Source organism: Manis javanica, chromosome 3, assembly GCF_040802235.1.
Source record: "Manis javanica isolate MJ-LG chromosome 3, MJ_LKY, whole genome shotgun sequence".
NCBI lineage: Eukaryota > Metazoa > Chordata > Mammalia > Pholidota > Manidae > Manis > Manis javanica.
The window spans coordinates 205,361,813-205,388,699 of record NC_133158.1 but is presented as its reverse complement, the minus strand read 5'-3'; the positions used below and the strand labels follow the sequence as shown (position 1 = coordinate 205,388,699).

At 44.9% G+C, this 26,887-nt stretch overlaps 1 long non-coding RNA gene across 7 annotated transcripts in view; it reads left to right on the top strand.

Moving 5' to 3' along the window:
• LOC140848549 (uncharacterized) overlaps positions 1–26,887 on the top strand; it is a 46,725-nt gene that overhangs the window by 4,549 nt on the left and 15,289 nt on the right. For all 7 annotated transcript variants that reach the window (XR_012129637.1, XR_012129639.1, XR_012129638.1 and 4 more), the window contains exon 2: positions 7,211–7,310. This is a non-coding gene — a long non-coding RNA (uncharacterized lncRNA). The remainder of the gene's footprint in view (positions 1–7,210; positions 7,311–26,887) is intronic.

Below are 26,887 nucleotides of genomic sequence, written 5' to 3'. Positions count from 1 at the left end.
AGCTGGTAATGAGGAGAAGAGGGGCTCTGATTTGATCATGATGGGTCTGATGCATGCAAGGGACTCCACCGAAGTAAGCAGTCGGATAGACAGGCCTGGGGCCCAGAAGGGCATCCAGCCTTTAGGATGGATGGCTGCATGCCTGCATGCCCTGCTTGATGGCGCTGCAGTTTCCCATCAACAACTGGAAGCTCCAGGGCATGGAGAGAGGAGAGGAGGGCTGATTTCTTCTCTGTGTTCTTCTCCTTCCTCTTTGATTTTTGCTCCTTTGCTCTTCCTGTCCCCTTACTCTGATCAATGATGCCCTGCTGCCCAACCCTCTCCATCTAATTCCCTGACTTGGCAGAGTTAAAGACAGGAGGGGGAGGTCTGATCACAGTAAAGAAGAGCTGGGTAGAGACCTCAGGCAGGGGCAGGAGAAAAAAGATGATCCCCTACAGAAAGCTCTCTGTGGCTAGATGTGGATTGAATCCTATCAATGGGCATTTTTGGGGGAATATTTATCTCAAGGTACTATGTATGATTAGGCACACTAGATCTTGATTTTTTCTTCCCCTACCCTGTTCCACATCTTTTCTGTTCCCCTGACAAGGATGAGGTCTCCACCCCTGGATCCAGAAGCTGGCATGGCCCTGTCTACCCTGCTAACACCATTTCTCTCCTGGGAAGGCTTCCCTCCTTTCTCATTAAAGCAAGGCTTCCCTTCTTTTGGGGTCCAGTGCAAGCCCCAATGATTCCGGGCTCTCTGACCCAATTATTCCATCCCACTCAATCCATCACCCTTTTCACTGAATGAATAGCACAAACATTTGAGGGCTCAATTATGTATCTCCAGTATTGTTTATTGATTTCAATAAATTGCAATCTCCTTGGCGAAGAGCATAGTCCTAACTAAACTGAAAGCTGGTAGAACTGGTCCTTGTTTCTGAAAGATCTCCATTTTCCTCTGCATCACCAGGCTGCCCTTCTCTCGTGTTGATCTGGGTAATTGGTACAAAGAAGAATGACCAATCCTAGAAAGTTCTAGATGTTTTCATTAGAAAAGGCAAGTCTTACCCAAGACAGAGAGGAGAAACAAATAGCTCCAGAGAAGTTGGAGAAAGGGGTGAGAGAAACTGGAAGGGCCTGGCTTAAGTATGATCAGAGGTTTTGAGAATTTCTGGGTGGGTAGCTAAATTCCAGTGGTGAGAAGGACTGGGTTAAAAATTGGGTGGAGATTTGGATATTTTAGTTAGAGGGCAAAACTTTGGAGGCATCTTAAGCTATTTAAAGTGTTTTTTCTTTTGCTGTCCTTACAAAGGGAATCTGTTGTATTTCTACTACAATATGTACTAAAATGCAAAGTGAAATACAAGTATCTTTGTTTCAAGAATACTTTAAAGGCTTATTGTCATTGAGAACAGTGAATATTCTCTGGAAATTTTTGGGAAAAAAATATCAGTAAAATTTTTAATGAACATGGATTAAGTGCTGCTAGGTACTATGGGCAATTTTAAAAAACAAATCAATAAAAAATATTGGTTACAAATTAGGGACTTTTAAAAGTAATACAAAGTTGTAAGGAAGAACCACCTAAAAATGTTTTACCTATTTGCTTTGAGTCTTCTTTTTTAAGAAAAAATACTTTTTTTTTGTAAAAAAATAAATAATTTATACTTACAGACAATATATGAAAATACAAAGATAACAGTAAAAAAATCACCCCAAATCATACTACCCAGGAGCAATCATCATTAAACGACATAAACACTGTTCTGGAAATAATGCAAATAATGCATCTGTCTCTGCAAACATACAGATAGAGGGGAGTTCAGGGTATACTTTACATAATAGACTCTACTTTAAAATAAATTTAATTGATTAATTTTACTTGAACTTAACAGAGGAAAAAGAACCCAACGTGAAATTGTGAGAATCTCTGAACTTCGAATAATTATGTTGTCACCACAGGGAAGAGCTTTTCTTAAAAGTTCCTTTAAATTTAAGAAGGGAGATGCTTAAATTTCCTTTAAATTTAAGAAATGAGAGTTATGATTCTTATGTGACATTTGCCCATTTAATCTCTCTTTCTTGTTGAAATTAAATTTCAATTTTTTTGGCCCTTTGTATTTGCAATGATTATGTGGGCTACTTTTCTATGACAGTAATGTGGTGTCCAAATGTGTCTTTTGCATTCCTTTCTCTCCAAATGTACTTATTGGTTACAAATGATGTTTTGGTGTACAGTTTGTTTCTTTTCCTTAGGGGATCGATCTCCCATTCTAGGTCATTTGTTGTTTTATTATTGTTTCCACGAGTTCTTGGTGTGCTGACAGTGGCTTTTTAAAAATTGTTTTGATATTTTTTATTAAAGTATAGTTGATATAGAGTATTGTATTAGTTTTAATTTTACAACATAGTGATTCAGTAGATACATACATTATTAAATGCTCACCTCAACCAGTGTAGTTACTATCTGCCAACATAGAAAGATGTTGGAGAACTATTGACTGTATTCTCCATGCTGCACTTCCATCCCTGTGACTAATTTACATTACGGTTGAGATTTTGTGCCTCTTCATCCCCTTCACCTATTTCACCCACCTACCCCAGCGCTGCCCCTTGGTGACCACCAGTCACTTCTCAGTGTCTATGATTCTGCTGCTGTTTTGTTCATTTAGGTTTTTTTTGTTTTTGGATCCACAAATAAGTGAAATCACATGGTATTTGTCTTTCTCTGCCTGGCTTATTTCACTGAGCATAATACTAAGGAAGTCCATCCATGTTGTCCTAAATGGCAGGATTTTGTTTTCTTTGGGTATATTCCTAAATATGGAATTACTGGGTTGTATGGTATTAATATTTTTAGTTTTTTGAGGGGTCTCCATGCTGCTTTCCATAGTGGCTGCCCCAATTTACATTTCCAACAACATCTGCAGGAGGACTCCCTTTCTCCACATCCTCGCCAACGCATGGTATTTCTTTTTTTTTGGATAGTGGCTTTCTGACTATTGTGAGGTGATACCTCATTGTGGTTTTGACTTGCATTTCCCTGATAATTAGTAATGTAGAGGATCTTTCACATGCCTGTTGGCCATCTGCATTTCTTCTTTGGAAAAATGGTTACTCAGGCCCTTTGCCTATTTTTAATTGGGTTGAGACTTTTTTGGTGTTGAGTTATATGAATTCTTCATTTATTTCAAATGCAAACACCTTACTGCATATATCATTCACAAATATATTCTCCCAGACTTTTTTGCCTTTTTTGTTTTGTTGATGGTTTCCTTTGCTGTACAGAGCCTTTTAGATTGATGTAGTCTCACTTGTTTATTTTTGCTTTTGTCTCCCTTGCTCAGGGAGATGTTTCCAGAAAAAAATGCTTATGTTCAAGAGGTTTTTGCCTATGTTTTCTTCTAAGAGTTTTTTGGTTTCATGTCTTGTATTTAGGTCTTTAATCCATTTCAAGTTTACTTTTGTATATGGTGTTAGGGAGGAATCCAGTTTCATTCTCTTTCATGTATCTGTCCAGTTTTCTCAACACCATTTATTCAAGAGACTGTCTTTTCCCCATTATATATTATTGCCTTCTTTGTCATATATTAATTGGCCATATATGCTTGGGTTTATTTCTGGGCTTTCTATTCTGTTCCATTGATCCATGGGTCTCTACTTGTGCCAGTAACATCCTGTTTTGGTTTCTTAACTTTGTAGTATAGCCTGGAGTCAGGGAGCATGATATCCCCAGCTTTGTTCTTCTTTCTCAAGATTGTTTTGACTATTCGGGGTCTTTTGTGGTTCTATATAAGTTTTAGGATTATTGCTCTAGTTAATTAAAATATGCCAATATTTGGGTATGGATTGCATTGAATCTGTAAATTGCTTTGGGCAGAATGGCCATTTTGACAATGCTAATTCTTCTTATCCATGAGCATGGTATAGGTTTCTATTTATTTGTGTCTTCTTCAATTTCTTTCATCTGTGTCTCATAGTTTTCAGAGTACAGGCCTTATCCCTCCTTGGTTAGGTTTATTCCTAGGTATTTCATTCTTTTTGATGAAATTGTAAATGAAATTGTTTTCTTGACTTCTCTTTCTGCTAGTTCTTTGTTAGTATGTAGTCAAACAGAGTTCTGTGTATTGATTTTGTTAAATCCAGTTATCAGTTCTAACAATTTTTGGGGGACAGTTTTAGGGTTTTCTATATATAGTATCATGTCATTTGCAAATAGTGACAGTTTTACTTCCTCCTTACCAATTTGGATGTCTTTTATCTCTTTTTATTCTCTGATTGCCATGGCTAGGACTGCCAGTACTATGTTGAATCAAAGTGGTGAGAGTGGGCATCCTTGTCTTGTTTCTGATCTTAGAAGAAAAGCTTTCAGCTTTTCACCATTTGAGTATGGTGTTAACTATAGGTTTGTCACATATGGCCTTTATTAGGTTGAGGTATGTTCCCTGTATACTCATTTTGTTTAGAGTTTATTTTTATTATGAGTGGATGTTGAATTTTGTCAAGTGCTTTTTCAGTATCTATTGAGAGAATCACATGGTTTTTATCTTTCCTTTTGTTAATGTAATGGATCACATTGGTTGATTTATGGATATTGTACTATCCTTGCATCCCTGGAATAATTCCCACTTGGTCATGATGGATGATCCTTTTGATGTACTTTTGGATTCAGTTTGCTAATATATTGTTGAGGACTTCTGCATCTATGTTTATCAGGGATATTGGTCTGTAATTCTCTCTCTCTTTTTTTTTTTGGTATTCTTTTGTTTTGGTATTAAAGTGATGCTGGCCTCATAGAATGAGTTTGGAAGTATACTCTTCTTTTTTTGAATACTTTAAGAAGGATGGGTATTAGCTCTTTAAATGGTAAAATTTACCCATGAAGCCATCTGGTCCAGGACTTTTGTTTGTTGGGAGTTTCTTGATTACCAATTCAATTTTGTTACTGGTAATCAGTCTTTCAGATTTTCTGTTTCTTTCTGGGTTAGTCTTGGAAGATTGTACATTTCTAGGAATTTGTCCATTTCTTCTATGTTGTCCAATTTATTGGCATATAATTTTTCATAAAATTCTCTTATAATTGTTTAAATTTCTGTGGTGTCAATTGTAACTTCTCCTTTTTTGAACCTGATTTTGTTTGTGTCCTCTCTCCAGGACTAGGGGTTTGTCTATTTTGTTTATTTTCTCAAAGGACCAGCTCTCAGTTTCTTTAATTTTTTCTATAATTTCCTTATTCTCTATTTTATTTATTTCTGCTCTGATCTTTATTATGTCTCTCTTTCTACTAGCTTTGGCTTTGTTTTCTCTTCTTTTTCCAGTTCCTTTAGTTGAGAGTTTAGATTATTGGAGATTTTTCTGATTTTTTGAGCTGGGCCTATATTGCCATGTACTTCCCTCTTAGAACCACTTTGCTGCATCCCACACATGCTGGCAATTTCTTATTAGGTTATTTTATAACAGGAGTTGGCAAATGTTTTATGTAAATGAGAAAATAGTAAATACTTTAGACTTTGTGAGCAATAGTTATAACTAAACTGTGCCATTGCAACATCATCCTCAGAGAATGCATTAATGAATAGGTGTGGCTGTGTTCCAATAAAACTTTATTTACAAAAAAGGGTGGTGGACCAGTTATGTATCTTTCTTTTGTTCATTGTCTGCTAATGAATTTTTATCTTGGAAGGGGAAAGACGGAGGATGTTTTTTCTTGTAAAAATCATTTTGTGGGATAGAAGGTGATAGAAAATCTTAGATGTCTTTTCTGGTGATGGTTTTAATACAGAAACACTAAAACATTTTTCCATTCTTTTGGAATATCAGTCTTGTGGTTCTGGGTATGACATGGTGCTAAGACTGGCCACGAGCCAGTGAGCTGTACCTGGATACATGTAGGTAGAGATGGGAAAACTTAGGCCCAGAGAAGTGAAGCACCTTGCTCAAAGACACATGGAAGACTGTCTTAGAGGTGGAATTTGAACACATATCTTTGTATTTATTGAGGTGAAGTTCACAATTCATACAATTAAGCATTTTAAAGTGAACAATCCAGTGGCACTTAGCACATGCACAATGTCATGCAACCACCACCTCTATCTACCTCTAAAAATGCTCATCTCCCCAAAATGTGGCTACATATCCATCAAACGGTCATTTCCTGTTCTCCCCTCCTGTTAGCCCCTGGTGCCCAGCAATCTGCCCTCTGTTTCTATGGATTTATAGATGTTTCATATAAATATATAACCTTTTGTGTCTGGCTTCTTTCATTTAGTGTAATGTTTCTGACATTCATCCACATTGTAGCATGTATCAATACTTCTTTCCTTTTTGTAGCTGAAAAAATTTTCATTGTATATATGTATAACATATATATACATACATATATGTATTCATATATATGTATATACACACACATTTTTCCATTAATCCCTTAATGAACATTAGGCTGTTTCCACTTTTAAGCTATTATGAATAGTGATCCTATAAACATGCACGTAGATGTATTTATCTGAGTCTCTATTTTCAGTTCTTTAGGGTATATCCTAGGTGTGGAATTGGTGACTCATATAACTTTCTGTTTAACTTCTTGAAGAACAACCAAACATTTCCCCAGCAGCTGTTTGACATTTTTACCAAAATAATAAATTTCTAATTTCTCCATGGCCTTGCCAACACTTATTTTTCCCTTTGTGTGTGTGTATGTGTGTAAACACAGTTTTTTTTTTTTTTTACTTTCAGTACTTTTGTCTTAGGAGGTTATAGGTTTTGTCTTACATTTTTCACTTGTTTGATTTTTATATTATTGTACCTAGCATAATCCTTGGGATGCATAATATTATCATTAAATGTTTTATAGATATATTTTGTCCTAAAAATCTGAATTCCCAGGGAGTGTTCACTGATCTCAACAACAATAAAACTTCAAAATGCTGTTTAAAATTAATTGTAATTTATCTTAATATTTAAGGATTGCAGTAGAGATAAGCGTCCCAATCCTCAAGCTAAAAGGTGAAGGAAGGCCCAGTGCCTGTCTGCTAGGGTTGATGTGGAGATGTTTCCTTCCTTGGGCAGCATATTGGGCAAGAATGGTTGCTACTGTTCTGTCTTACTACATTGTTAAAATTATAATTTGAATATTTATGGATGTCTTTCTGAGAATATACAAAACCCTGAGAATATTATAATACATAACTTACAAATGAATTTTGCTTTTTTGCCACTTTAGAGAATGGGAGCTGGTGTTCAAAAATCTAACCAAGATGGGAAGTTGCAAGTCAGATCGTGGAGGATCACCATGTTGTGGGGAGCCAGAGAGACCAACCAAGGTAAGCGACTCTCCCAGCTGACTCCCCAGATTTGCAGCAGCTTTCCAGGGCATCCCCGGGCTCGGGCCGTGGTGAGCTGGAACCTCGTAAATCTGTCAGCAAGCTGGCCAGGCGCACCTTGCCCAAGACCAACACTCCCTCCAGCAAGGAGAGGCACCACTCCCTTCGTGTCTGGGCCTCCAGCTCTGCTGCTCTCGGACCCACGCTGAAAGCCACCCTCAGCTTTGAAAGGAAGTATCCTTTCTCCACGGTCTTCTCCATCTTTGGCAGACAGACTCTCCCCATGCACACAGTGAGGCCATTTTAGAATGGAGCTTTTTTGCTATTGACATTATCCTAGGGGAAAAGTGGGCTTTCCTTGGAGAGGGTGACCACAGAAAAGCCCCGATGTAAACTGGGGCAGGCACCTCCCTTTTCTGATGAACGGTGCTGCAAATCAAGTCGGCCTTTTGCGGTGTATACATATGGAATGAGGTTTATTTATGAGTGGGAAGAAACCTATAAAGAAGAGTTATTAAGTCCAGGAGGAACTAATTTATGTCATAGTAAAATTCAGACTATAGTTCAGCCAGAGAAATGACAGTCTCTGACAGGTGTCCATGAATAAATTCCCCTTCCTCTGAAGCATTCTCTTCTCTTTGTTAGCCATTGGCCAGATTCTTCAGCTGGCTTGAGGGATTTTCTCTTCCTGCCCTTCTGCTCACTTCCTCTCCTTCATGATCCTCTCAGCTCCAGGGGATGAGCAGGAGGAGGGCCACCCCACCAGCTTTGAGAAAGCTGTGGTTTTCATCATCCCATGTGCATTTTCAAAGCCTGGCTGCTGAGCTGCTTCCCTTCAGGCTGACGGAGGCTGCTTGGATGTGAGGAAGTCAGGGTGGGCATCAGCCCAGGGTAGCTGTCAGTAGACACATGGGATCACAGCTTCCCCGAGGGCTGGAGGCCATGGAGTCCTGCCGTTGCAGACTCTGCAAGCAGGAGCTGTTTAATGAGACCCTGGGCTCCCGTGGCTGTTGCCTCCATGACGCTCAGTATGCTCAGAATTGGAGCAGTGGCTGCCTGTCCTCTGTGGACACAGACCACTGGGCTCCTTGGACTCCAAAGCTCCTCTGCACTCCCGTAGAACAGGGCGGCCTTCCAGCATCACTGCAGTGATTAGGGTCTGCATGTATAATTGCTCAGAAAGCACAGACTGGCTCCTGTTAAATGGAGCTGGGATGCTGAATGCATAAATATGGCTAGGAGTCATCTATATTCCATCTTTATCCCAATATCTGTCTCTTTGTCTAACTCTGGATTTGTCTATTAACATACATAGAAATACAGAGTCCATGACCAAAATCTCATTATGAAACCTGGCCAAATGGAAACTTTGTGATGAACTACATCCTTTGCTCTCTCGAAGCAAGCTCATACAGAAGTGTTCATGGAGAAAAGCAGGGATGAATGTCATACATATAGACACCCCTTGAGGGGCTTCCGCTTAATGTGATATCAACCATTTAGAGCCTTCCATCAGCATTCCCAAAGTAAAGAATTAAATCATTTTGATGCCGTTATCCACTCGTGCCTCCAAAGGCTTTTGCGTGCAAGGGTGAGAGGTGGCCCCACGGTCCGAGTTTCTGATTTCATGCTCTTAATCATTAAGAGGCCCAAGGTTTCCATCCTGCTTTCTGAGGTATGGGGGAAAGGAACACCTACCGGAGGACATTGTGCTGGCCAGAGTAGGGCAGCCCTAAGATTCAGCCATCCTGCGGTCTCCTCTTCTCAATTCCAGGAAGCTAGCAAATCCCTGCAAATTCTGTTAGTGGTACCACCCAGAGCTGGAGAAGGAGGGGTCTTATTCTGCTCTCAGCTACAAGCTTAGCACTGGAGCAGAAAATGTTTATAGTTTCAGTGTGAGAGGTTTTTCCCTAGGGAGCAAACAAGAGAAGGCCCCATCTCTGCCTAAACCACAGGGGACCAAGCTCCGAATTCCAGGCCAGGGACACAGTGCTGGTATGTCTGGCTGCTTGCTGCCCTCTTTTCCGTACATGAAGTGGAGTAACATGAAGCAAAGGACACCGGATCCCATAAGAATATCGTTTGATATCTCTTTGCCTCTCTGAATCCTACCCATATTCAATGGACACCTTTAGTTTTCAATCTCCCATAAATCCCTCGACTGATCCCACAGGCAAAACTGAAATCTTCTCTTTTTAAATGTCTGTATCAGTCATTATCTGTTCTAGAACATATCGCACATATTTTGTGTTTTTCTCTTAAAGCTTCATTGTTCAGGCCTTAACACCTCAACAAAGCTGAGGGCAGACCCTTATCATATATGCATCTTGGGGGCCCCCAGGGATGCTGCATCCGCACTGGGTGTGCAATGCATGAGAGCTCGGGAAACACATGCTAGCAGGTGGTGATCCTATTGCTATCTGATCCTGTCCCAGGCTGTTAGAGGTCTGAATTTATCAACCAAGGCCTGCCATTCTCATGGACCTTAGTACTTTGTGGTGTGACTCCTTCACCCAGAAGCCGTGACAGAGGAGGGGTTAGCACTGGCATGTACACCCCGAGATGGACTTAGCACAGCCCAAGTCCGTCTCCCTCTCACACCAGAGCCCCGTGCAGGTGGAGCGCCTTCCCTTGGCAGCTCTCTCTCCAAGCGACTGCAGGATCTAACACCTTCATTTGTGACCTGTGCCATTGGGGATGCAATGGAATGGGGGTGTGGTGGGGGTAGGAGGGTTGTATGGGGCTTTTTAAAGGGTCAGGACTACTAAGGGTTGATCCATTCTGTGTACAGTCCTTCTGTAGGGCACAGTCTCATGGCCCTGAATATAGTGCACACAGTGTGGGAAAGGCCATCTTCCTGTGGAGCCACCGGAAGCCACATGGAAAGCCTGTTGCATTGTCTCTGCCACGGTCCTGGAGATGGCCCTTGTTTTGGTCATAGAAAGAGGAAGAGGCCAGTGGGGCTGGGGTACAGTGGGTGAGGGCATCACCAGGAACCAGGCTACAGAGGCCTTGGGATTGGATTCCAAGTGGCTGAAAGCCTCAGAAGATTTTGGGCAGAGGAGTGACATGATTGACTTATATCTTGGAAAGGGGTCAGGCCTCCTCCCAGCCTTCCCTGGCTGGCTCATCCAGGGCAGCAGCGGCCGCTTTACTCCACAGCCCCTGCCCTCTCCTGACTCTGCAGGGTTCCGCCAGGCCCAGAAGTGGTGCTCGGTGGGTAAGGTCAGTCCTAGCAAAACTGGGAGGTTAACTAAGTGTGTTTCCTATCTCATCTTTGCTTGTTTGTTGGTTTGCGTTTTTGTGTTAGCATTCACCCATTCCCTTTGCATACACAGCATCCTTGAGCAGGTTTTGATGACCTCCTTCAGAAAGGGAGGCTTTTGATAAATGCGTCCACACTGCATTACCAGAGACAGCACCCGTGACCAACCAGGCAGGTGGGAGGTAGCACGGGATGTTAGGGTTTTGACAGAAGATGCCTGGAGAGGGCAGAGAGGAGTACAGAGGCGTTTGTCTTGTAGGACAAAACTCCCAGCACCAGAGTGGCCCTGTCACACTGGGAGGGTGCCTGAGAAGTGCCCACCAGCTCTCCCAGCTCCAGGAAGGTGGGCTGCAAGCAGACCTCCCCGCCAGCCCCAGCAGGCACTTCTGCCCCCGTCCTGTTGCTCTCCACTCACGTCATGATAACCCAGTGGCCTGGCAGTCTCTCCTTTTCAGCTCTGTCAGCAACAACATTCTTAGAGGTGAAAGTACAGCTTAATTTCTAGGCTCACCCAGGCGTGAACTGGGCTGCATAGGAGGCCGATAATGAAATATTGGTGGTGCATATTTGTAATGTGCTGAGCGTGCCTGGCACGTGGCGTGGTCCGAATGGATGTCTTCCCGTGGAGCGTGCGTCCTGGTTTGCCAGGGCGGGGCCTCGGCAAGCCCAGGCTTGGCTTCCTTGTGTTCCCCATTTGCACTGGACTGCCCCTTGGGCGGGCACGGGGCCTGCACCCGTTCCTGACAAACGCTGAGGGAGGGGAAGAAGAGAAGACAAGAGAAAAAAAGCATTGCTTCTCCCCCAGCTTGCTCGGCTCTGAACGGAGGTCCCACAGAGAATGGCATTTCTCTCACTGCAGTTTCCCAGTGACAATGGGGTCAAAGAAAGCATTTTTCAAAAAGAGCTTCTTTTCTCAATTTATGGCAGAGCACCCAGTGGCAAGCAGCAAAATGAAATAGGTCTCTGTTATCTCTCCCCAAAAAAGAGACAGCCTGCACAAGGAAAGGAGATAATTTCCGTCTGGCTTTTATATGCCTCGTAAAATGCACTGTGCAGGCATGTAAAATATATGGGACCAGGCAGGCAGATGAGATGGGGAAGGGACAGCCCCATCTCCTCATGCTTTTGGGGCTGAGAATAGCAACACAGAGGGCTTTCTTTCTCCTCTGTATTAATTTTTTTCTGAGAATTAGATGACTGAGAAACCCCCCAAATGTAAGCCCCTGTTTTGAACCTGCATGGCAGATGACAGCACAGAGCTGAAATGATCATAGTGATTAACAGAAGTAATGATATTATGAAGCCTGCTTTGCTTCTGTGATTCAGCTTTTGACTTGCTGGGATACAGCTTACAACTTTTTACATTCTTGGGCGATGTGGTGACCTCGCTCTTAAATCTTAAGAGTGTTGGGTCCAACCATGTATCTGTTCACAGTATTTAGCTCAGGCCACATATGCCCATCTGTACACACACATCATCCCAGTGTGAGCCCTCCAGGAACTTAGAGGGTCCTCTGGCTGGAGGGTGACCTCCTGAACCATGTCCCAGGGAGGAGAATTGGGTGGCATGCTGCAGGTGTCTGATGCCCATGTTGATGTCCTTCATTAAGTTGTCTTCTACCATGTCTGTCACCAACTGCTTGGTCAAAGGACATCAAAGAAACTTCTAGAGTGACACATACCAAGTTGTTTCTGAGCATTAGCTGAGAAGCAGCTAATGCAATGAGGGTGGGAGGACAGAGTGCATTTGATTCCCAGAAGACAAGACAGTAGGATTTGGGACTGGAATACAGTGCGTTTCTAAAGTTAGAGCCCAGGGATGAGGACATATGGGTTCCTGGGTCAATAGAATCATGGAAAAGGTTGAGATAAAGGACAGATACTCCTGTGTCCTCTCTATCCCCCTGTGCTCCCCTCTGCTTCCTTCTATCCCTTCTACCAATAACTTTGAAGAACTCATATGCACAGAATACTAGGCTAAGTATTCTGGCAACATGTTCAGCGCATTCATTAATTCTCTAGACCAGTGGCTTCCAAAATTGGGGGACTTTTAACCCTATTAATTTACAGTCCCCACCCCGGCCAACAGAATCAGAATTTCAAAGGTACAAAGTCTAGTACTCTGTGTTTTTAAAAACTGCGCGTGGACTCTTACGGGCAGCCAGATAGGCACCATTGCTCTCCTCCCTCTGTTTCCCAGGAAGGAATCAACTGGCTTGATGCAATAGAATGAAAGGGCACAGGGTCTGGGGCCAGGCAGAGCTTGGCTCTCCCCTGGCCCTGGACTTTTCAGTGTGGACCTTCCCAAGCCTCAAGTTTTCCATATGAGGATTTGATAGCAGAGGTTTTGTGGGCCCTATAGTGGTGTGTAGGGACATTCCTTCTAAATTCTGAAGGACTGTGCCGTGTGGCTTCTCTCCTTGCGTCCTCAGAATCTGTCTTCAGCCCCTTTCTCTCAGTTTGGATGGGGCCATCACTCCTCTGCTCCGTCTGTTACACTCCACCAGTGTAGGAGCTCCGACCCTTGACCCTTGACCTCTCCATCAGCCCCTTTCCCTGAATACACAGGTGCTTATGTAGGTCACTTCATCCTTAAGTATCTTTCCTCAGAACTACTGTTCTCTTAAGCTACCAGTTTATCTCCCTCCTTTCATTCTCCACCAGACTTCTGAAAATAAAGGATATCCTCTCTGCTACCACTTTCTCTCTCCTCCCCACCCCACTTCTTAGTGACTGCAATGTGTCTACACCCTGCACCACCCCATGAAAACTGCTCCCCTAAAGGTGACCGATGGCTGCCAGGCGTCGGCCCGCCAGGAGTTCCCGCTCTGCCTCTGCAGCACTGAGCAGTGTTATTGGGTCCTCTTGGGGCATTCAGTGAGGCGAGTTGGCTGCACCACCTTATGGGGCCAAGCATCACCTCTGCACAGATGTTCTCACGTCTGTTCTACCTGGAGCCCCAGGTCTTCCCTAGTAACTGCGCACTGTGTATCACTGCCCCTTAACCAGGCAGAACCTCAAAATCATCTTGCCCCATGGAACCCCTCACACCCTTTTCTGCCTTTGGCCTATCAGTTAGGATGATTTTGGCTACAGGTAATTAAAGGTGGAACTAAAAATAGCTTAACTGGTAATGAAATTTCATCTTATCTACTGATACGTGAGGGGACAGGTAGCTCTAAATTTAGTTGATTCAGTGTCATTGGGAGGACCAGTTCTTCCCAATTGTTCATTTTTCCATCCTGAGAGGACTGGCTTAGGGGTTTTGGACTGTTTCCCTTTTGGGTTCCAAGATAGCCATGGCAGTTCCAGATGTGTGACTGGGCAGTATCAAAAGGCAGGGAAATGGGCTGTTCCTTTTAGAACATCTCTTTTAAAGAGCCATAAAAATCCATTTCAGTGGACCTCCGGAATGATTCATGTCTCCCTGGATGGGATCACGTTACACCAATGGGAAGCCTGCGATTCCCTGGGCCTCGCCTAAGTCACCCAGCGCTCTAGAATGTTAGTGAGAGAGATGGAGGAGAAGAATGGGTGCTGGACTGCAGACACTCAGGGCTGCGCCTTCCTACCACGCCCTGACAACTCCCAGCTCACCCCTTCCCACTGCTGGGGCTTCCTACGGCCCACCTCGCCCCATGCCTGCCTCCAGCCTTCCTCCCTCTCTGGTCCAACCGCACTGAGTTGCTTCTCTTCCCTAATCTCAGCACTCAGTCGTGCTTCTGGGCCTCTCCTGGCAAGCTGTTCTCTAAACCTGAAATTTGGTACTTCCATTTGTTATTGACTAGCATTTGATTAGAGACCTGGCCTGGACGGCAGGGGCCCAGCTCTGAGGCTTGTTCAGCTTCCTCTGTGACTTGCTCTGCTCTGGGCAACCTTCTTGCAGAGCTTCACAACATTCTTGTAGGTCTTTCCATGCCCTGTGTTTTCTTTGAAGGCAGGGAAACCCCTAACTTCTATATGTCCATACTTAGCACAGTGTCAGCATATAGGTTTTCGTAAGTGTATGTTGGATCAAAGAATGGGCACAAAGGTTTAATATAGACAGCTGTACTTCATTAGGGAGTGACTCCCCTGCTGCAGAGGCAGCCCAAGCATGCACAAAATTCTCCACTGTTGCTGCCCATGTTGTTCAGATCATTTGGCCCAGGGAGATGCTCAGCTACTCCAAAGCCCATCAGGAACTATCAAGGAACAAGACAGTATTTGGACCTGCAGTATTTGGACGGAACTATATAAATGAAAGTTGGCTGCAAGATGGCCTAGCAAGGGCTCTTTTGTCCCCATAAAAGTGGTGAATGGCATACTCACCACTATTTCCTGAGGTAAGAGTCCTTGAGAGAACCCTATCAGCTGTTGCAGTCAATTGACGTAAGTCAGGGAATATTCTAGCAATAAGGGAATTTATTTGAATAAGTGGGATTTTTTTCTAAGCAGCGTTAATGATACAGTTTTGGTAATTAAGATGAGGCTCTGCTTTGATGTGGGTCTGAATCCGGCCCAAGTTTCTGGGAAAGGTGCCCCAATGTGCACACACACATCTATGTGGCTTGTTAGTGCCAGGATGCTGAGCCCCTAATGGAGATGTGAGCACTTGTGCTCCTGACAGGGCCACACTGGCATGTGAGGCAGCAAAGGAAGTCACTCAGGAGCCTGGCTGGCACCCTGGGCAAGGGCCCACCTCAATTTCTTCATCCAGACAGGTCAGAGTCCCTGCAGGTCAGGCTAGAGAGCACCTGGGAGGCCCCCTGTGCCCTTGTGTGGAGATGGTAGCTTGCACAGTATCCCCAGGCAGGCCAGCCATAAGTGCTGTGACATGCCAGGGCTGTTTGTACTGACAAGCACATTGCAAAAGCCATTGTCGCTTTTATAGAAAGGAACCTTTGGGATCACTTTTCCTTTAAAGTTAGTTGTGCCCATGGTGGGCACCAGAGGGTGGGCGGTACACACCCCTTTCCCTGCTTTCCTGGTGCCCCATCCCTGGCTAATGTGGTTTGGAAATTGGAAAATCTGAGAACCAGTCAGGCAGGAACAAAACAAGTCTACAGGCAGGGGTTTTGTCTCGGATGCCCTTCCCACATCTGCCATTCCTGTACTGCCTCTCCTGAGATGCCACCGCCCCACCACCACAGGCACAGGCCGACTCTCCCAGCACAGCGCTCTCAGGAAAGGACCTGATCCCTGTCATTTACACCTGAGCATGAATTTAAGCCCTTCTATGGCATCTCTCAGGAATACTTGCCAATTAAAGCCGCTACTACTTGTGGAATAAAAGACGTTGTTCCTTGTTAGAGCTTCAAGTATCAGTGAGTAGATATGCTGTGCAAGTACACACACATGCACACATGTATGACATTTAAACTCTGATGTATTTTTATAGCCTTTGATTCTCACAACACTGTAGGAGTTACAGGAGATCTTCTTAGTGTCTTCCTTTTATAGAAAAATAAATTTCAGTTTTGTGATTTTGAGTGGGTATGACTCCAGTGCAAAGAGAGACCCATGGCCACTGCACAGCAAATGCCCCAAGAGCTTCATCGTGAAGCTCAGATCCTCTACGTGGCAGACCCCCATGTGACCTTACCGTCCTGTCGGCCAGGCCCCTGGTGTCTAGGACACTGCATTACCACGCCATATCCTGGTGTATCAGGATACCTGGTAATCTCAGAGACCATGAAGGGCACTAAGAATGTTTCTGGTTTCAACTGTCAGTCAATTCTGAAGGGTTTTCCCCTTTACACCAGCAATCTCTTACCAACTCCTAGGGTAAAGGGATTTTCCTTTCCCTTCTATACTCTTTAGTTTCTCTACATCAGAATTTGACATTCCCATTCACTCCCGGTTTAGAAGACCCTCTTCGCATTTTTGTTCTCTCTGTGCAGCCCCCAGAGACAGGAGAGAGGGCTGTGGCCTGGGGCATTCCTCAACGTCATTGGGCGTGAGAGTAATTTGTGTTTGCAAATTGTGGAGATGAACTGGGGACAGCAAAGAAAAAGTCTTTTTGGAGGCAGATACAACTAGAGAAATATTGTGCTCTGTGAAATAGATAAGCAGGAGAGCTGTTTATTCCCTTGGTGGCATGAGGCCTGGCTTTGAGGCAGATAAATCTTTGCTGGTAATACAGTACTTAAACCAGAACTGACACCTTTTTATATCAACTGCAGAGAATTGCTTTTGTGAGGCTCTGATACAAAGGCTGCTGAGTTCTTTCTTGCATATCAATTCCACAGCAGCCTGTTGCTTATCTCAGGCCTGCCCTATAGGCAGCTTCCCTGGTCTCAGGGTGACCTCAAGGTCTGAGAAAGGCCGGAAAGGAAGGATGACCCCAAAAGTGTAAGGGACAACTGGAGGGGGCAGGCAGGTGCTGGGTGGAGCTGGGGGGTTTGTTTGCCTGTTCCAAGGACCCTCCAGTCTGGCCCTTCTCAGTGGAGCCCTGGAGTGGGAAGGACAGTGCAGACAGGCCAGTGTGCAGCCACTGCACACATGGCCTTTGCTGGGCACCAGCACCCAAGGCAGAAGGGCCCTAATTATTTTTAACTTTGTTCTTTAACAGACAACTAAAATACACTTGCTGCACATAAATGGGGTAGCATTGCGAAGCAAAGAGAAAAATATTTATAATACTTTACATATATTGTATTGATCCTTCCAAAGGTAAATATGTAGAGTGTACACATACACGGGCATTTTCAATAAAAATAAAACCGGGTTGCCCTGCTGTGCACAGAATGTTTGTGCACCCCCACCCGCCAATCACATGGTGAAGTTCTAACTCCCGGTGTGACTGTACTTGGAGATGGACCTTTACGGGGAAATGAAGGCTAACATGAGGCATAAGCGTCAGGCCCTGAGCTGGCGGGATAGGTGACCCTAGAGGAGAGCTCCCTTTTCCTCCACCAAATGAGGGCACAGCAACAAGGTGGCCGGCTGCCTGCAAGCCAGGAAGGGAGGCCTCACAAGGACCAGAAAAGGCTCCTCCATCTTGGACTTTCAGCCTCCAGAACTCTGGGGAGGGGAATCTGTTGAGGCCACTAGGCCTCGGATATTTTGCTGTGGCAGCCCATGCTGCCTAACATGGGCACTCTACATAGAATTGTGCTACTTTCGCCCAGTTCCGGCTTTAGTGTATCACACACATCTCTCTAGCACACCCACTCCTGTAGCTTTGTCACACGCTATTGCCGCTTTCAGCAAACTGGCTTTGGTGTCTTTTCTATGACTGTGTTTGGCCAAAGGCCTTTCTTCATCATGCCCTCTCTACCTACCTCGGCTTTCCACGGGGGTGATGTAGAATCTGTGGATGAGATGTTGGCATGGCCAAATATTAGTTATGTGACTTTGCCAAGTTAATCTCCCCGAAGCTTGGTGTCTCTGCCTATAAAACAGGCTAAACATCGTGCCATCCTATGAATAAGGTGGAGGACTCCATAGGAAAGCCTTCATCATCTCGGTGATTGGGAACTAGTAGATGCCTGCTTCAAACAAAAGCAGGTGTGGCTCTCCAGAATACCGTCTCCACGCTGGTGTCTTGCGTCTCCTCAGTCCCCTGCTGCAAGTGACATCAGGGGCTGGCTGAGCCTCCGGCTGGGCCCGGGTTTGTCTGAGCCTTTCTTTGCCCTCGCCCCCCTCAGCGGCTGCCACCCCCTCTGCCTCAGGGGTCTCATACCACCCAAGGCTACCCACCAGAGAGGCTGTATCCTGATAGATTTTTTTTGCAGTTCCCTAAACAGATTTGCAGACCCCTTTTGCTTCTGAGAATTTTGTTGCTGATGGCTCTAGGGAGGCTGGCCCTGGAGAGTGGATAATAATAGTGTCACAAGCTGCGGAAGTCACTTTGCTCTCAGAGTCATCAGCCTGGGCTCAAATAGACCAAGATCTTTTCCTGACCCTGTTTCCTCCTGGCCCTTGAGGAAGAGATCTCTGGCTGTTGTCCTGGCACTGATGTCCCACTGTTCCAGCCTCGCTCCCTCCTGGGCCAACACATCACTTGTGGCACAGAACCTGTAGCTGTGGGCACTTGGCTGAGCTGGAGCCCCACATCGACTGCCAATCTATAGCTTCCTTCCCAAGCAGCTGCCACCACACAATGGAATTAACATAAAACACAACTCGGCAGAGGCACATTTAATTTACGGTGATTATACTATCTATTATACAACACAGTTTAAGTACTACAAGCTCCCTGGAGAACAGGGGAGAAAAAAAAAGACACATATAAAAAGAACCCAACCCTCTCCAAAATCACATAATGACAGAAGAATCTCAGGAACAAAATATAATTCATGGCATAATAAATAGTGTATTTTAAAGTACTTAACGTTTCTCAGTTCTCTGTTTCATTCCCATCAGGAACTCAGTTTATTTCTAGTAGAGGAAAAAAAGTAATATCAACAATTTAAACTTCTGAGAGACAATTAGAAGTGAATGTGGGTTCTTGGAGAAGAATGTTCCAGGTGAATGCTGGGTGGGTTTCTGACTAGCGGGAAGAACTGTGCTGGTGCGCTCCGGTCGGCACCGGGCCCGGACACCCCAGCCTCGCCCTGGGAGCTCTGACCCTCCATGTAGAGGATCCACAGCTTGGCACGAGTAGGGACTCTGATGTCCTCTGATGCTGACCCTGCTACTCTTAGCTATATGGATACTCTGATCCTCAGTTATCTCATCTGTAGAGTGGGCATAACACTAGCCCCTCTCATATTTGTTATGAGAATTTGATAAGAGTCCACAGAGTAGTTAGCTGGGTGCCTGGCATAAATTAGTTTGATAGTCTCTTTTGTCCCCTTATTGCTACCTTTCTGCCTTCCACCCCCTTCCCTCCTGGAGTAAATGGAGAGATGATGCTTTTCCTAAAGGAATGGCTCATGAAAAGTGGACTATCAGGTAGCTCTGGGGAGTTCTTGGAGACAGAAGGATCTTAAGCAACTTTCAAAAAGCCTCTGAGCCTTGACGGTGTGTGCTGGCAGTTTGTGCAGGTGTGAGGCCTGTCTGCAAGCGGAGGATTGCCTGGTGGGCCCCGTGGTGACGCGGCCCCTCCCCGCCCCTCAAGCACCACAGTCCAAGGAGCAGCATGTGTGTAAGCAGTGCAGGGTGATGGCTCTAAATTAGAAGGGAGGCTGGAGGGTGGTGGGAGCACCGCACATGGTGCAATCAGCCCTCTGTCTTCCCAGCAATGGTGACCCAGGGACCACGGGAAGGAGCTACAGACAGTCACACCTGAGCTGAGCGTGCCTGGCCCATGTCCACACAGAAGGAGCATCACTCCAGTTCTGGAGGGAAGGAGGAGGTGTCTCAGCCTCTCTCCATAGCTTGCTACACAAACTTTATTGCCAAGATGACTTTTGATGTAAATCAGTGCAACGTTTTATGACCTGGGCCCCTGATCTGTGCCAGACATGGGGACAATCCAAAGATGCAGAAGGCTATCATCATGCCTTGTGGAATGTGCATTTCAGACAGTCCACAGGGGACCAAAACTGTGCAAAGGAAGGTGTGTGCCTCCACAGAACCTAAATAAACTGAGACATAAGCATCCCGAAGTGCCATGTGCCATGTTCTTGATGTGGAGGGAGATGACTTCAGCCCATGAGATCGGAAACGTTGGGATGGCTACAGGCAGTGCTGTGTCCGGCTGTAATCCTCATGGTGCACTTTTCACTGGTTGTCTTAGGACCACACTTCTTGGGGGATGTGATACGGCCTTTGTATGACTAGCTCCTTAATCCATAACCAGTCTCTTCTGTGTTAAATGAGAGAAGCGGGGAGCATTTAGTCTGAGCTCAGCAGCTGGAGAGCTGAGCTCTCTGAGGGAGATATAAAAGAATACCCAATGTGAATAATATTTCACAATTTACAGAAGAAGGAATGATGTATTTTGTAGTCCTCAACAAAGTGGTACCATCAGGCAAAATGTAGATATAAATATGAATATAATATTACATATTATTTTAATCTTCATTATTACAATCTCCATCATATAGGGAGAATCCCAACACACAGAAACATTGTCACTCAAGGTCACAGAGCTAATGCATGACACTGTCAGGAAGGCATGTCTTTAGATTCTAAATCCAGTGCTCTTTTCCATAGTTCCATTCTGCCTCTTACAAATATATGCCAGCAGAGGTCTGGCGTTTGCAGATTATTGCTGAAATATCTAGAACTGTGTGTAATATGAATTCCAAAAATCTTGCTGACCCTTGGGTTGCATATATAAATGAGAGGGGAAATAAATCATTCTTTCTGCCAGGAAAGCTCCCAACTCCAAACATTCACTCATCTAAATGAAGTGCCGGCGTGGTCTCACAGGTTAACCCTTGCCTTGGCCAGACTTTACCCCTCTTTCTCTCTGTTCTTTCCATTGTCCTGTTGCTTTGCAGAGTTAACACCCTTTACATAAAGGTGAAAAAGCAGGACCCCTCTCTCTGATTTTTTCTATTTCTACTCGATTCCTTTCTGCCCCACCCACTGCTGCCCTCACACTCCGTGTGAAATCCCCCTCGAGTCTTCAGGATCTGTCTGTGTACAGGTCCAAAGGGGCGGCCAGACTACGAAGCAAGCTCACTGCCCCTGTTATGGCGCAGTCTAGAGGAGGTCATGCGTCGGATGCTGTTGCTGGGCTTTGTGGAATTGCAACTGCACGTCTCTGGATATTTTTTCAAAGTAAGGGGAAAACAGCCCTATTATTTAGCTTCCCTGTGGTAGCACAGAGAAGTCTCACCATACTAGAGTCTAGAACTCAGCCCTCAGTGTTGGCTATTGGGGAAGTGCTGGGATTTAGGCCACTGATCTCCAGAAACCCGTTGGTGAAATAGAGATGGGCTTGGTTACGGAAGGGAAGCCAGAGAGGGTGTGAATATTAGGGAGCATTTCAAATGGAAAAAAAACACTGTAGCCCAGCTTGTTGACAATTTCCATCTAGGAAATAAAGAAGAAGAAAAAAGACCTCATTTGAAAAGCCCACCTAGGATGTCAGAACCGCTTACCAAATGATCTATTTGGGAAAGAAGCCAATTTAGCGAAGAGATAATAAGTTCAGAGGTGACATAGACCTGCTAAATTCCTGGTTTTGTACTTTCATGCTTATATGTGCTTGGCATATTTTAGAGATTTAGTTGAAAGGAAAAAAAAGGAGAGAGAGAAGAGAGGAGGAAGGAGGGAGGGAGACAGGGGAGGAGGGAGGGATGGAGCATCGCATGAAGGCTTGGCAATGCCACATCAGAGTAAAAGCTGCAAGACACCACCTGAAGTGCTTGTTGCCAGAAAGAAAGAAAGCCTCACAGATGAGAGCAGCATCGCCATGATCTTCTTCTGCCTACATGCATAAAGGGGGGAAGGGGTAAAGGACCAGGTGTCTTTGGCTTTCTGAAAGCCTGGTCTTTATGTAAAAATTACAGAAGAGAGGGAGACTAGAGGGAAAGGAAAGAGAAACTAAAAGAAGGGTGGAGAGAAGGAGGGAGAGAGAAGAAAGAGAAGATGGAGAGAGGGATGGAGAAGGGGCAGGGGAAAGAGACATGGGGAAAGTAAGAACAACAAAGAGAGGAATTAAAAACAGCATGTTAGTTTGGGAAGAATTCAAAATAATAGGACAGAGGGAAGACATGGTTGCAGTCTAAGAAGATTGCCACTGCTGGAGTGCAGGCGTTGCTGGAGAAGAGGAAGGGGTCCAGGCCCTTGTACAACTATTATTATATAATTAAGTCTAATAACAGTAATTCACTGGGAGAGGTCACCGCCCACATTGTGATTGGAATCTGATTTGATGAGACTGAGTCTTCTTGTATTCATGCCGCCTGACAGGGGGCCAGTGCGGATGGGGGGGCCCAGTTAGGAGACATGAAAGGAATACAGGCTGAGTTGACTTGTTCCCCCTCCAGCTTTCCTGAATAGCGGCTGCTCCACATTCAATCACATTCGATTATTCCCATTTATAATTCTCCCAGTCATAGACTTGTCTCTCCATCAATTATGGCGATTATTTTGAACGACTGTTGATGCTAATTAGGCTTTGAGAAATGTGTTGGGCTGCACATTGGTTGGTGTTCAGTAGGGGGACAGAGGGTGGGGAAGAAGCAGGGGCACTGCCAGGGCTTAAGCTGTCCAGACTTGGGTGGGCACAAAGGCAAAGAGTGGTGCCAGCTCAAGGCTACGAGGAAGAAAGTTTACGGGGCATGGTCCGGCCTGCCTCGGGCTGCTCTTCTGCACCTGTTCAACCTTTGCTGTTCACTCTCTTCTCTCGTTTGTTCATATAGATATTGTACACACCCCTCTCTTGTCCCATACGTTCGACCATGATGCCCCTCCTCTCATCTTTCTACCAAATCAAAACTGAAAGATCTTCAGGATCCAACTGATGACCTCACCTCCTCCCCAAAGCCTTCTCTGTCTGTTCCAATTCCAACTACTATTTCTTTGCTTTAAAATCCATTGTTATTATAGCAGAGTAGGCTCACTAAGAACATGGGATTTAGATTGTGCCAAACCTGCTTTTGAGTCCCAACTCTACGCTTGTTAGCTGTTTGACCTTAGACAAGTTACTTAACTTTGCAAACCTGTTTTCTCATCCCTATAACATTGAGATGATAATACCTCCAGGTGAGGTTGTGAGCAGGACTCATATCCAAAGTCTCTTCTATCTAATTTAACTCAATGCTGAGGACATAGATCGTGCTTAATGAATCCTTGGAAACTGATGGGAAAACAAATCTTCCAGTATCTAAATGTGAGGAACTTCTGGAAAAAAATAACTTTACAGGTTGAAGTTGCGACTGGAAAAAACATAGTCAATGCAAGATGGGAATTGCTATTTAGAAATTCTGGAGTTGTGTTTCTTCTATTTAGGTTATTGTCAACATACACCCAAGAGTAAATAGTGGTCCATCCAGTATTGGACTAAGTTGTGTGGAACCAGAAAGTGTTGCTCAGGGTTGGCCTCTGGCACCAAAGCTGTGGAACTCTCTCTCTCTCTGCTGTCTGGGCTCTGACTTCATTGTTGGGAATAGAGGAAGGGATTGCAAGGGAAAGAGAAGCTTCCCCACAGGTGTGGTGGAGAGGGAGATAATCACTAAAAAGATGGTATTTAGGACCTCTAACTCATGGAACATCTATGGGCTAGCACTGTGGAGGGCTTTGTGGAGGAAGAGTGGGCAGGACAGGGTGCTCCATCTCTGCCCTGGATTTGTTTCTGTTGTTTCCCTTCAGGTCATGTGACAGGCACTTTGTAGGTGGGGACCAAGGGTCTTGTGCTGGGTTGAAAGTCCCAGTCACATAAGAACTCCTCCTTGCGCTTATGGGCTCACAGTCTAGATTTGTACCCGCAGGGAGCCGGCCCTACTGGCTCCTTGCTGCTGTGCTCAGGAACTCGGTCAGGTGGCTGTCCCTGAGGCCACCAGAGGCTGGTCCCAGTTCTTCAAAGGAGATGCTGTGGAACTAGCTCTGGGCCCCATGCGACCACCTGGTCTGCTGTGAGCTTGTCCCAGAACTTGAGGCTCAGCTTCCCGCCAAATCCCTGGTTGGGGTCTCAGGATATGCATTCAGGTTTTGGTTCTTACAACTACCCAGCTCGGATCAGTGCTTCTGATGGATTATGTGACCCAGGCTAGCCCATAACTTTGCTTCCCCTTCATAGGTTTGGGCATTCATCTCCCTCTTTCCCAAGCATCCAATCTCATTAATTCATCCATTAAGCACACATTAAGTGCATATTATGTGCTAGGCATTAGCAATGAAATGTGGTGGCTAAATTCACTGGCTTTGGAGCCAGACAAAGTGGGTCAAAAGTCTGTCTCTGCCACTTACTCTGCAGGACCTTGGGACAATCTAGGTAGCCACTCTTTGCCTTAGTTTTCTCATCTTAAAAATCAGGTTAATACAGTACCTACCTCATAGGATTGTTGTGAGAATTAATGAGTTAACTTATGTAAAGATTGATGCAATGTAAAAAGCAGTACCTGAGCTAGGGTGTTTGATAGATATTTATGAGTATTATCACTATTCCTAGGGATACAAAGAACATTAGGATGTGATTCTACAAACAAAATGTGTTGTAAGATGTTTCAAGCACTGTAACAAAAGCCTCCACAGGGTCTGTTAGGTTTACAAAGGAGAAATGCATTTTCCACAGGGAGAGAGGAGAAGTGGTATAGTCAGGAGTGGATTCAGGGAGAGAACGGCTATTTGTCTCTTGAAAGTGGGGAGGTTCTCCAGGTGGACAGGAAGGCAGTGCTGGCTGGCAGCAGGATAGGTCGGCAGAAGAAGTAAAAGTAAACTCAATATATAAAATAACAAGGCATAGTTGGGAAATTGCAAACTGTTTGGCATGACTGGAGTTTAAAATATAATATGAGAGAAGGAAGGAACATCTGCAGAAACTGGGGAAAGGAACCATACTTGGGGTTTGATTTTTTCCCTAAAAGTATCAGGAAGCCACTAAATGGTTCTAATTATAGCAACATCAGGATCATATTTGTGTTTTGGTCTGATCAGCCTGGAGGGTCAGTTAGAGAGTAGGAAGACAAAGGACAAAACTTACAAGAGTGGAGACAGTAGAAAACTGATGTCCATTGTGGGGCCCAGGTGGGATGAATATGGCAGGTGCAGGTGGGGAGAAGCTGAGAGTGGGGCTCAGGGGAGAATGTACACTGGTTGCACTGACTTGGTTGCCTGAGTGCTGTCAACCAGTTGGGAACAGGACGAGGGGGAGGAGAGTTTGGGGGAGAAAATTGAGTTGTTCTAGACATGTTGGACTTGAAATGCCTCTGCGATCTCAAGGTGGTAAGGTCAAGCAGAGAGTGTTATATTGAGTCTGGACACCCAAGTAGTGGTCAGAGTTAGAGATAATGATTTGGGGTCAGTGGCCTAAAGGGGTAGTTGAAACAACAGAAGGTACAAATTTGCTTAGCGAGAGCATGAACCCTGATGAAAAGGCCAAGAAGAGAACCTTGGAGAACCCAGCCATGAAGGGATGGGGGCAGAGAAGAAGGTATGAGAAAACAAGACTAAGAAATACTTGTCTCACAGGAGTGAAAGAAGGTCCGACAGAAGTGTGTTTCAGAAGCCACTGGGAAGACAAAAAGTCATCCGTTTGCCTGGATTGGCCCCAGGCAGATGAGAGGTTTGCACACAATTCTGAAGGATTTCACTCAGCTATAGAGTTAGGCTTTTATGGGACAATAAGGGTCAACCCTGCAGCTTGGCAGAAAATTTGGGAGAGCAGAAGCCATAATGCTTCTGGGTCCTTGCTTTTCTTACTAAAGGAGCACTTGCTGCTCTCAAGCTCAGATTTTTCTCTACTTCCTCTGGAAAGTACAAGTGGAAGAGAGATAGTAAAATGTTGCCTTGGGTTAGGCAGAACACGGGAGTAATTAGTGCGTTAAGACAATGTATGCACTAGGTGCATTGCCATACGAGAGAAGCATGAATAGCAAGCTGTAGCTGTTGGTGCTGGACAACAGTTGGGGTTTGGGAGAGGAAATCCTGACCTTCAATGTGTGGGAAAAAGAGCTTCATAAATGAAAAGCGTTCAACCAATCCTGTTCCTGTTGGTGTCGTCAGTGTCGACTGAGCCGAGAAAGCCTGCACCACCACAGCAATCCAGTGCAGGAGAGAGAGCGTAGACCCTTCTGCTTCTCAAGACCCCCTCCAGCAAATAAACATCTCCCCCTTTGAAGTCTGGCTAGACCAAACCAGGGTGTGAAGTGAGATGCTAGAGCCAGAGACCACATTCCCAGAGGGGTGAATAGTACACAGGGGCTGGTGGAGAGGACAGACAGAGGGAAGCACAACAACGTGGCTCACCTGTCTGAGAGGAGCCCGGCCACTGAGCAAATCCAGTACCCCAGTCTGTCTTCAGACAACATCTTTCTTATTAATAATGCAGGCATGATGGAGGCTGTTACTAATCTTTGATACCTAAATCTTACTTCTCTATGAATAAAAGATGTAATAAGATCACAGAAATAAACTAAAGACCACTGCCTGGCTCTAAATGACAGGGCTAAATTACAGTACACTGAAAAAGACTGAGAAATGTTAATGGATGGCAGTCCTCATTTGTTTACTAGCTGGCTAAGAGCAACTAAAACCTGGAGCTGCCTGGGGAGCCCACAGAAATCATCCTGACTCCAGCCCCTTGTGGCTGCTGGAAGGGCAGCATCAGACCCATCACTGTCAAAGGCCCTGGGGTGGTAGGAGTCATGCTCCTTCGGTGGATATACTTAGATGCTTCTACCTTGATTGACATGAGTGTGTATGTGTGTAGGGAGGTGGAATGGAGGGGATCTGGCTTTTCTTTTTTCAGTGGGATTTAGGATGTAAT